The 8438-nt window shown below is 36.4% G+C and overlaps 1 protein-coding gene across 1 annotated transcript in view; it reads left to right on the top strand.

Annotated features, from left to right (window-relative positions):
* Positions 1-6168: 6168 nt before the first annotated feature.
* Positions 6169-8438, top strand: part of FRMPD4 (FERM and PDZ domain containing 4) — a 752204-nt gene continuing 749934 nt past the window's right edge. The window contains exon 1 of the mRNA XM_072614370.1: positions 6169-8438. This exon is cut by the window's right edge and continues 873 nt beyond it. The gene's annotated coding sequence lies outside the window, so the exon portion shown is untranslated.

The raw sequence follows: 8438 nt of genomic DNA, 5'->3' as shown, positions 1-8438 counted from the left end.
TGATATGTGAAAACACTTTGAAGAAGCACAAAACCCCATACCAACATATGGTTATATTGTAATTTTAATTGTTTATTGTGCTTGGCATTTAAAACCAACTGATTTTACTTCTCAACCACAATTTGTATATCAGGAGATCTGGCTAAAATATATGTACGAAAATACCTCCAACAAACAACCACTCCATAGGTCCTTCAAATGTCCTTCTGAGAAATACCATAGTATGTCAGACAGAGTACCAGGCCTGTCAGGAGATCCAGATTTGAATTCATTTCAGAGAGTTACTAGTTGTGACCTTGGGCAAATGGCTTAACCTTCAGAGTTTCAGTTTCTTCACCTGCAAAACTGGGACTAATACTTGTACTGAGAGGCAATGTGGGATAGCTGATAGAAAGCTGATTGGAAAGTCTGGAAGACCTTGCTTCAAGTCACACATCTGATATGCTCTCATTGTGACTCGAGGCAAGACATGGAAACTCCCAATGCAACAAATGTGACAAGTCTCTAAAACCATATATTGAAGAACCATTACCAAACAACTTGATTAGAGAGAATTCCCTCACTAGCTTCCCCTACATCAGTGAAGGGGGAGAGAGAGAGGGAGAAGGAGACACACAGAGAAAAACAGAGAGACCGAGACAGAGACACACAGAGACAGAGAGATAGGCAGAGACAAAGAGAAAGAAGAGAAGAGAAAGAGGGACAGAGAGAAAGAAAGGAGAAAGAAGACAGAGAAACAGAAAGGGGAAAGGAGGGAGAAAGGGAGGGAGAAAGAAGGTGTGATAGAAGTAGAGACTGGGGAAGAAAGAAGGGAGGAGAGAGAGAAAGTATTCTTCAAACACTTAAATGTACATTATAATCATTATTATTCCATTTGCTTTTTTTTCTATTAATGCTCTATTTTTCCCTGATGCTATGTCCATATCAGCAATAATTCTAGGTGCTAGTGTTGATGCTTCCAGGCTCTAACATCTTTCTTTCTTTCTTATTTGTTGACCTCTTCCACAGGCCCAGATGATAACTAAATAATGTTCTGTTCCTCTTTTAGTTTGGAAATCCTCTGGTGGCATTGTAGACAGCTCACATTAAACAATCCTCCTATTTTAAAATAATGTTGTTACTATCCCAAATAATTAGTCTCTCATAACCTCTAGTGAGAGATTAATCAGATATTCATTTTCTTTAATTTTGCTCCATTATTCACAGTTAAACCCTCTTAATCTGAGCTACCTAATTCCTCTTTACAACCAGGAAATACAATTCCAAATATTTCTGGAATTATATGCCCATTCCTGGAGGTCATACTGAACTACTGATGCAGTGAGTCTTTTTGCATATTACCTTTCACCACATTATCTGCTATGTAGTGATTCAGGCATACTTGCTGTTTGTCTCACAAGATTTAAGGTTATTTATAAACCTCATATAGTAAGTTTTACTTAATAAATTAAAAATGTGTCCTTCATGCATTTTTTCATTGAGATGGTTATTAAACATTTACCATCATACTCTTATTTAAGCACTTACTATGTGCTTCTCTCAACTCTGGGCATTTTCCTTATTCTTTGCACTTGCAATCTCCACATCCTGGCTTCCTTCAAGTTCCAGTTAAAAGCTTATCTTCTACAAGACTTCTTCTCCCATCCCCTTTAATGTTAGCTAGTGTTCTGATTGGCTTCAATTTATTCTCCATATGTCTTGTTTGTATGTTGTCTACCCATGAGACCCTAAGCCCCTTGACAGCAGGGACTATCTTTTGCCTTCCTTGAATCCCCAGTGTTTGACCCAGGTCCTGCACTTAGTAGGTACTTAATTAGGAGTTTGAGGGTAAATGTTTAATAATCACTTCTATTGAAAAAAATCTATATATGACATTTTTAAAGTTATTAGGTAAAACTTACTATTTGAGTTTAACTTTAAAATAACTTTACATATAAGTTGTTTAGTATTTATAATACATTATTCATATAAAATAATCAATTTTATTTAATTCTGAACTTAAAAATGAAATAAACATTTTCATAATATAGTAGAATAGAAAAAAGATGATTGTATGTATAAAACTGCATATCCATTGCAGACAATTTGCTATTCCTTTTAAATATATAGTAAAGTTATCATGTAACTAACTTCCTTTTTTCTCCTTTTTTTCTTCTTCTCTTCACCATAATCATTTTTATAAAGTGATTTTTTCATTTAATGATCTCAGTGATGACTATCTCTTCATGACCCCATTTGGGGTTTTCTTGGCAAAGATACTTGAATGGTTTGCCATTTCCTTTTCCAACTCATTTTATGGATGAGGAAACTGAGGCAAACAGGGTTAAAATGACTTGCCCAGGGTCAAGCTAGTAAGTGTCTGAGGCTGGATTTGAACTCATGTCTTCCTGACTCCAGGAACAGTGCTCTATCTATTGTGTCACCATCTGCCCCTTTATGAATTGATTAGTTTTATTGCATAAAAGTATTTATAATATATTACATAATTTCCTTATGTTAAATAGAGTACAGTAGATTGAATACCATTCTTTTTTTTTTTTTGACAACTTAGGGTAATCATTGTGAACCTCAATCATGTTTATTTATTGTGATGCCCCCTGGATATATTTAGTGTGATAGATAATACTGTTTATCCCTCCTCTAAAGGGCCCTGGTAAGATTACTTTTTCCAGATTTTGTGTCAGCCATCTCTTCCCTTCCAATAAGGATTGCTGTTTCCAGGTGTTCATTTTTTTTTCTATCCCTTTCCTTCACCCTCAATTGTTGTGTATCACAAACCAGAACATAACGGAGGGAGCTGTTGCACTTTGGAATGGTACTGGACCAAAAGTCCTTTATTCTACCGTGAGTTCTGACATGAGCTAGATCTGTGACCCTGAGCACATCGCTGAATTGCTCTATAATTGTGGTCTTCCATGAAATAAGTGCATTGGGACAAATAATCTCAAGGGTTTTTTTCTAGCTCAATGATTCCTTGAACACTCCCAGGGACATTTATTTATTTATTACTGTTGTTCAGTCATTTTTCAGTCGGGTAAAACTCTTCATGACCCTCTTTAGGGCTTTCTTGGCAAAGATACTGAAGTGGTTTGCCATTTCCTTCTTCAGCTCATTTCATGAATAAGGAGACTGAGACCAACAGGGTTAAGTGGCTTGTCCAGAGTCACACAGATAGTAAGTGTCTGAGGAAGATGAGTGTTCCTGACTCCAAGTCCAGCACTCTATCCACTCTACCACCCAGCTGCCCATAGGGACATTTATATTTTATTATATGTTTAAAATAACCTAATACCTCTCTTATGTCATCTTTACTGCTAAGAGACCTTTTCTATTCACTTCTAGATTCTAAGCTATTTCTAGATTTTAGAAATCTGACCTTGGAATTAACCAAATTTACTATATTTTTATAGTACACTAGTTCAATTGATGAGATGAAGGCAAATATTTGGATCAAAGATAGCTTTCAAAAGTTCCCTTTAGATGAAACCTTGATAATCAGCAATGAACTGCATTTCCTCTCTGGGGAGATAGATGTTCTATGAGACAGCTAGGTGATATAATGGATAGATGCCTCATATACTTTCTACCTATGTGACCTTGGGGAAATTACTTATCCTCAGCCTGACTTTGTTTTCTCATCTGAGGGCACCAATAGGTCTCAGACCGGTTGGTGAGTTAGGAGGATGTCTACCCCAAGCATGTGAAGACCTTCCCCGACAAGAGTAGGCAGATGAGAACAATTTATTCCAGTGGCCATGAAGGAGACCGTGGAGTTCTTGGAGCTTGGTCAAACACTGAAGATGCCCAGATCATCAACTGCATTCTGGCTCATCACTAGTCTTTACTTTTGTCCTGGCCCTAGACTTGGATGACTGAAAGAGATAGAGAGACTAACAAATTAGGGCAACTCTGCCTCACTTAAATCCAAATCACATTTCAGCCAGAAGACATCATCCATCACATCATGATGTCATTAGCCCTGTCCAAAAATGAGACAAAAAATAACAACAAAATGGGAAAAATAATAGCAACTACTTCACAGGATTGTTGTGAGGACAAAATAAGATAATATTTGTAATGTGCTTTGTGAATCTTAAAGCCCTATGTTAACGCTATTCATCTCAGGTTACCAAAGAGTGAGTTGATATGGTTATAATGGTATTGCAATTCTATGGTATAGTAATAGTCCTGGCCTTAAACTATGGAGGCCTGGGTTTGTATCTTGGTTATGACATTTGACAATTAACCTTACTGAGCTTCAGTTTCTTTAGCTGTAAAATGAATATTTTAATATTTCTACAACCTACCTCATTGGTTTATACCAATTTTGGCATAATCTGGGTTCATATGTGAAATATACATGTAAAGAAACTGATCTGCAACATATATATCAGAATTTATTCATTCAAATTGCTGTTGTCCTCAAAGTAGGCACCTTGATTTACACATTGTTATTATTTTGTCATCATCAACATCATTATCACCATTACTCTAAACATTTTTGGAGTTCCTCCTTTAGAATAGCTTTTGAACTCTGTGGCACATTATTCTGAATATTTTTATTGTTGGCAAATGTTTGTATTTACATTAATTCATTCAAAAATTCAAATATTTGAAAGTGAATTTGATTGTCCAGTGCACCCTAAAGTTATTTGGTTCCAAGACTGGTGAAGAAAAAGTGTGATAAAACTGATGTTGTCTGAAGTCACTACCAATTGCGGTATTAAATCATAAGATCCAAGCATTTTAGAGCTGGAATGGACATTTGGGATCGTCTCATCCAAACTCTTAATTTTATAAGTGAATAATTACGTAACTGCAGAAATCCACACATTTGCTGAAGATATAGGTCTTTTCTGGGTGAGTCTGTATTTCAAAAACCAGATCCATCTCCTGTCAGCCAAAGGCACGTTTCCAAATCTCTCTTCCACAGCCTGCTAAAGAAAGGTAGCAGAGCTCAGATACCATCTACTTTAATCCCCGTAACATTTCAACTGGATGTTCTGGTATCTTGTCAGAGTGGGTCCTTCTTCTTTTACTACTTTAATGAGAAACAAAAACAGAAGATGCTATTCAGTTAGATAAAATATATGTCAGAAGAGAATCCATGATTAGACAAATCATTTCCCTCCATTGTCTGTTTTGCTTTGGAGTGGCAAAAACCAACCATTATTGACTGCTGCCTTTAGATTAGCCAGGAGAATCATTCCAATGTCAGTTTGTTCTGGATTGACACAGGTGTTTTGAAGGGATGCTATCTTCTATCAATAAACATAATGTCTATTTCTTGTCATTTGTGCCCATTGAATGATGGTGAGTTATGTGAGACTGGTAGCATCATTTAATAGAATACCTTTTAAAAACATCTTTTATCTTCTGTTTTTCCTTTTAATAACCATAAACCCTTTATTTAAAACAACATTATTTTTTTTCAGGAGGCACCATTCCATTATTCATTCCTTATCAGTACTTGATTTTGAGGCATCTCTCTTTTGGAGCAGAGACAGGACAAGGGCTCACCAGACATAGTCCCTATTTTGACCTTGAACTTCTTTGATATTCCACTGCTGCTTAAATGAATGGAACTTGGGGAATTACAAAAGGAACAGAAGGTCACTGTTATCCCCAGCAACCAATTGGAAGATATGCTGAAGTTAGGGAAACAGTGGTACCAGAAATTCAATAAGAGAGTAGATCAAGTATAGTTCAAATTCATCAAGATAGATGAACTTTAAGGGACAACCTAAGTGTGAACTGCTGTTGTCCTCATCACTCAAGTTAATGTGGAATTAACACAAATGTAGTGAGGTGATGGATTTATTGACTTTTTGAAGCATTTACACCACTACCACCACTACAATCACCACCACCAACATGCAACAGCAGTCATTATGATGTAGTACATGGAAAGCCAACTGCACCAAAATCTTGCCTCTGTCACATATGGCTGTGAACACTTGGGTAAGTCACTGTCTTCTCTAGGCAATTCTTCAAGATTATAAGTTGAATAGAAAAGGTCTAGAAGGTCTCTATGCCAATGAAATCATAGGTTCAATCCTTATCTTTATTAATGATAATTAGCCATTATTTTTCTCATTATTATTTTTGTAGAGCACTAAAATCAACATGCAGCTCTGGCTGGGAGGGAGGGTGGTTAACTTAACATTAAGAGATGTTATGTTAACATAACATCTCTTTTGTTTTCTTTGGGGGGGTTGTTTGTTTTTTGTTTGTTTTGAGATGCAGCTTGGCAGAGCCAGATTTCCTGGAGGGGCAGGAAGACCTGGTTCAAATCCCACCTTTGAAACTAATTATCTCCATGGTCTTGGGCAAGTCCTTTAATTCCTATAAATCTAAGATAGCTCAGAGCATTTATCTACTAAGTCAGTATGGCACAATGGGAAGAGCAATGACTCTTTTGAGTTAGGTTTTTGTTCAGTCATTTTTCAGTTGTATCTAAGTCTTTGTGACCACATTGGAATTTTCTTGGTGAAGATACTGGAGTGATTTACCATTTCCTTCTCCAGTTCATTTTACAGATGAGAAAACTAAGGCAAACAGGGTGAAATGACTTGCCTAGAGTCACACAACTGTAGTATCTGGGGTCAGGTTTGAACTAAAGAAGAAAAGTCTTCTCTGAGTCAGAGGACCATGGTTCATATATTGCCTCTGACTCCTTCTGTGACTGAGGACAAATCAATTAATTTCCCAGTAAAATGAGTAACTTGGAATAAATGGTCTTTGAAGTCCCTTCTAGCTTTAGAGCTATGATGTAAATCAGTTGTAATCTGTTCATGGAGGGATTCCCCATACTTAGTAGTTCTTTTGACAAAAGAAAGTGATATTTCAAATCTGTCCTGCTTACTTCACACGATTTTCCTAAGAATCAAATGGAAGGTATGTGGAAGTTTTTGAAACATATAAAGTAAGGCACAAATTTGAAATATTATTCTTTCTAAAAATTAAGAGAGATAACATGATATAGTTTATTGAGAGCTGGCCTCGAAGATGAGGAACCTGATTCAGGTCTTTTCTCTGACATAGACTGACTACGTGACCCTAGATGATTATTTCAACTTTCCAGGGCTCTTGGCAACTTTCTGTACATTTAAGAGAAAGTGCAAAACTGCACTGATAAAGAATGTGTCCTCCCCTAAAAGTCCTTATATCAGCAAAATTACAGGTCTATCCTCTATCCTTATTCCCTAAATTAAAATAATATACGTAGTGGAGTCTGTTTTCTTTTCCTCTTCTTAATGAACAGTATTGATGTTTATTTGTTGAGTTATTGAAATTAAGTGATTCTATTTGCAGGAAGCAGGAGGAAAATTGATTCAATTTATTTTTAAAAATTAATCATTCTAGGGCTGAGATTTAAAGTATTTAGATTTTCTACATTAAGAATTATTTGATAGTTATTTTTTAAAGGATTGATTTAAAAAAACTTGAAAGTACAATACTTTGAGCACAGGATACTTTAAGTATAACTGACAAGGGCCTCTGTAATCCTCTGCTACCTTTTAAAATATTTCCTTTCATATTAACTCTTCCTCTGAAAGTGAGTCCCTATGGTTAAGTCTGTGGAGGCCTTTGGGATGGGTGTTTTTGTATTTGGAGTGTACTTTGTGTTCAAGTAAATGTGGCCCAGTGGGAGACACTGGTTTTTCATAACCAGCTGACCTTCACAGTATTTTAGAGGAGATTTTGAAAGAAAAATCTTAAAGGAAAAATGGAAAAGGATAGGGGGATAGAGAGATAAGTCCCAAGAAAAATAAAACAGCTAATTTGAATGATCAAACTAAAAAGAAAAGGAGGATGGGGAGAAGGTATGGTAGTGATAAAAGGAGGAACAAATTCTGAGAAGTAATTAGAGTTATTGTCTTCATAGGTGATTTAATATGATTTTTTTTTTCAGGCAAAGGTTTTCTTCTTGACTCACTCCCCAGTTTAGAAAAGCAAGCTAATTTGATTGTGACTCCATTTCCTCATTTTCTTATAGAATGACTACCCTTTTTCCTATGCCTCTCTTCTCTCCTGAGCCTTATCTAATTATTTTCTCTTAAAAAGCCTTTTGAACTTCTCCTTATAACTCCCTGGCCTAGACCCGATGTCAAAATTGCTATTTATTGCCATTCTTATTTCTCCTAACTCCCCCATACAGTTAGTTGGCCCATACACACCTAAGACAAGCTCAAGACTGTCTTCTTCTTGCCCTGGCAGTTTTCCCACACCAAAACACAACATCTGTTCTCTGTTTTCCTACTCTTTCTATCCCGTAGGTCTGACAACGACCTTTTCTCAACCATCCCCATGTAGTATTTTCCTCGCTGCATATTTAGGGTCTGGGCACTTCTGGATGCCCTGACCAGTATTTGGGATGGGGGGTGTCAATAAAAAAAAGTCTTCCAGATTGCAGTATGTAATAGGACACACACACA

Source organism: Notamacropus eugenii, chromosome 5, assembly GCF_028372415.1.
Source record: "Notamacropus eugenii isolate mMacEug1 chromosome 5, mMacEug1.pri_v2, whole genome shotgun sequence".
In the NCBI taxonomy this organism is placed as follows: domain Eukaryota; kingdom Metazoa; phylum Chordata; class Mammalia; order Diprotodontia; family Macropodidae; genus Notamacropus; species Notamacropus eugenii.
Note: the sequence above shows the minus strand (reverse complement) of the source record. Positions and strands in the feature narration are given on the sequence as shown.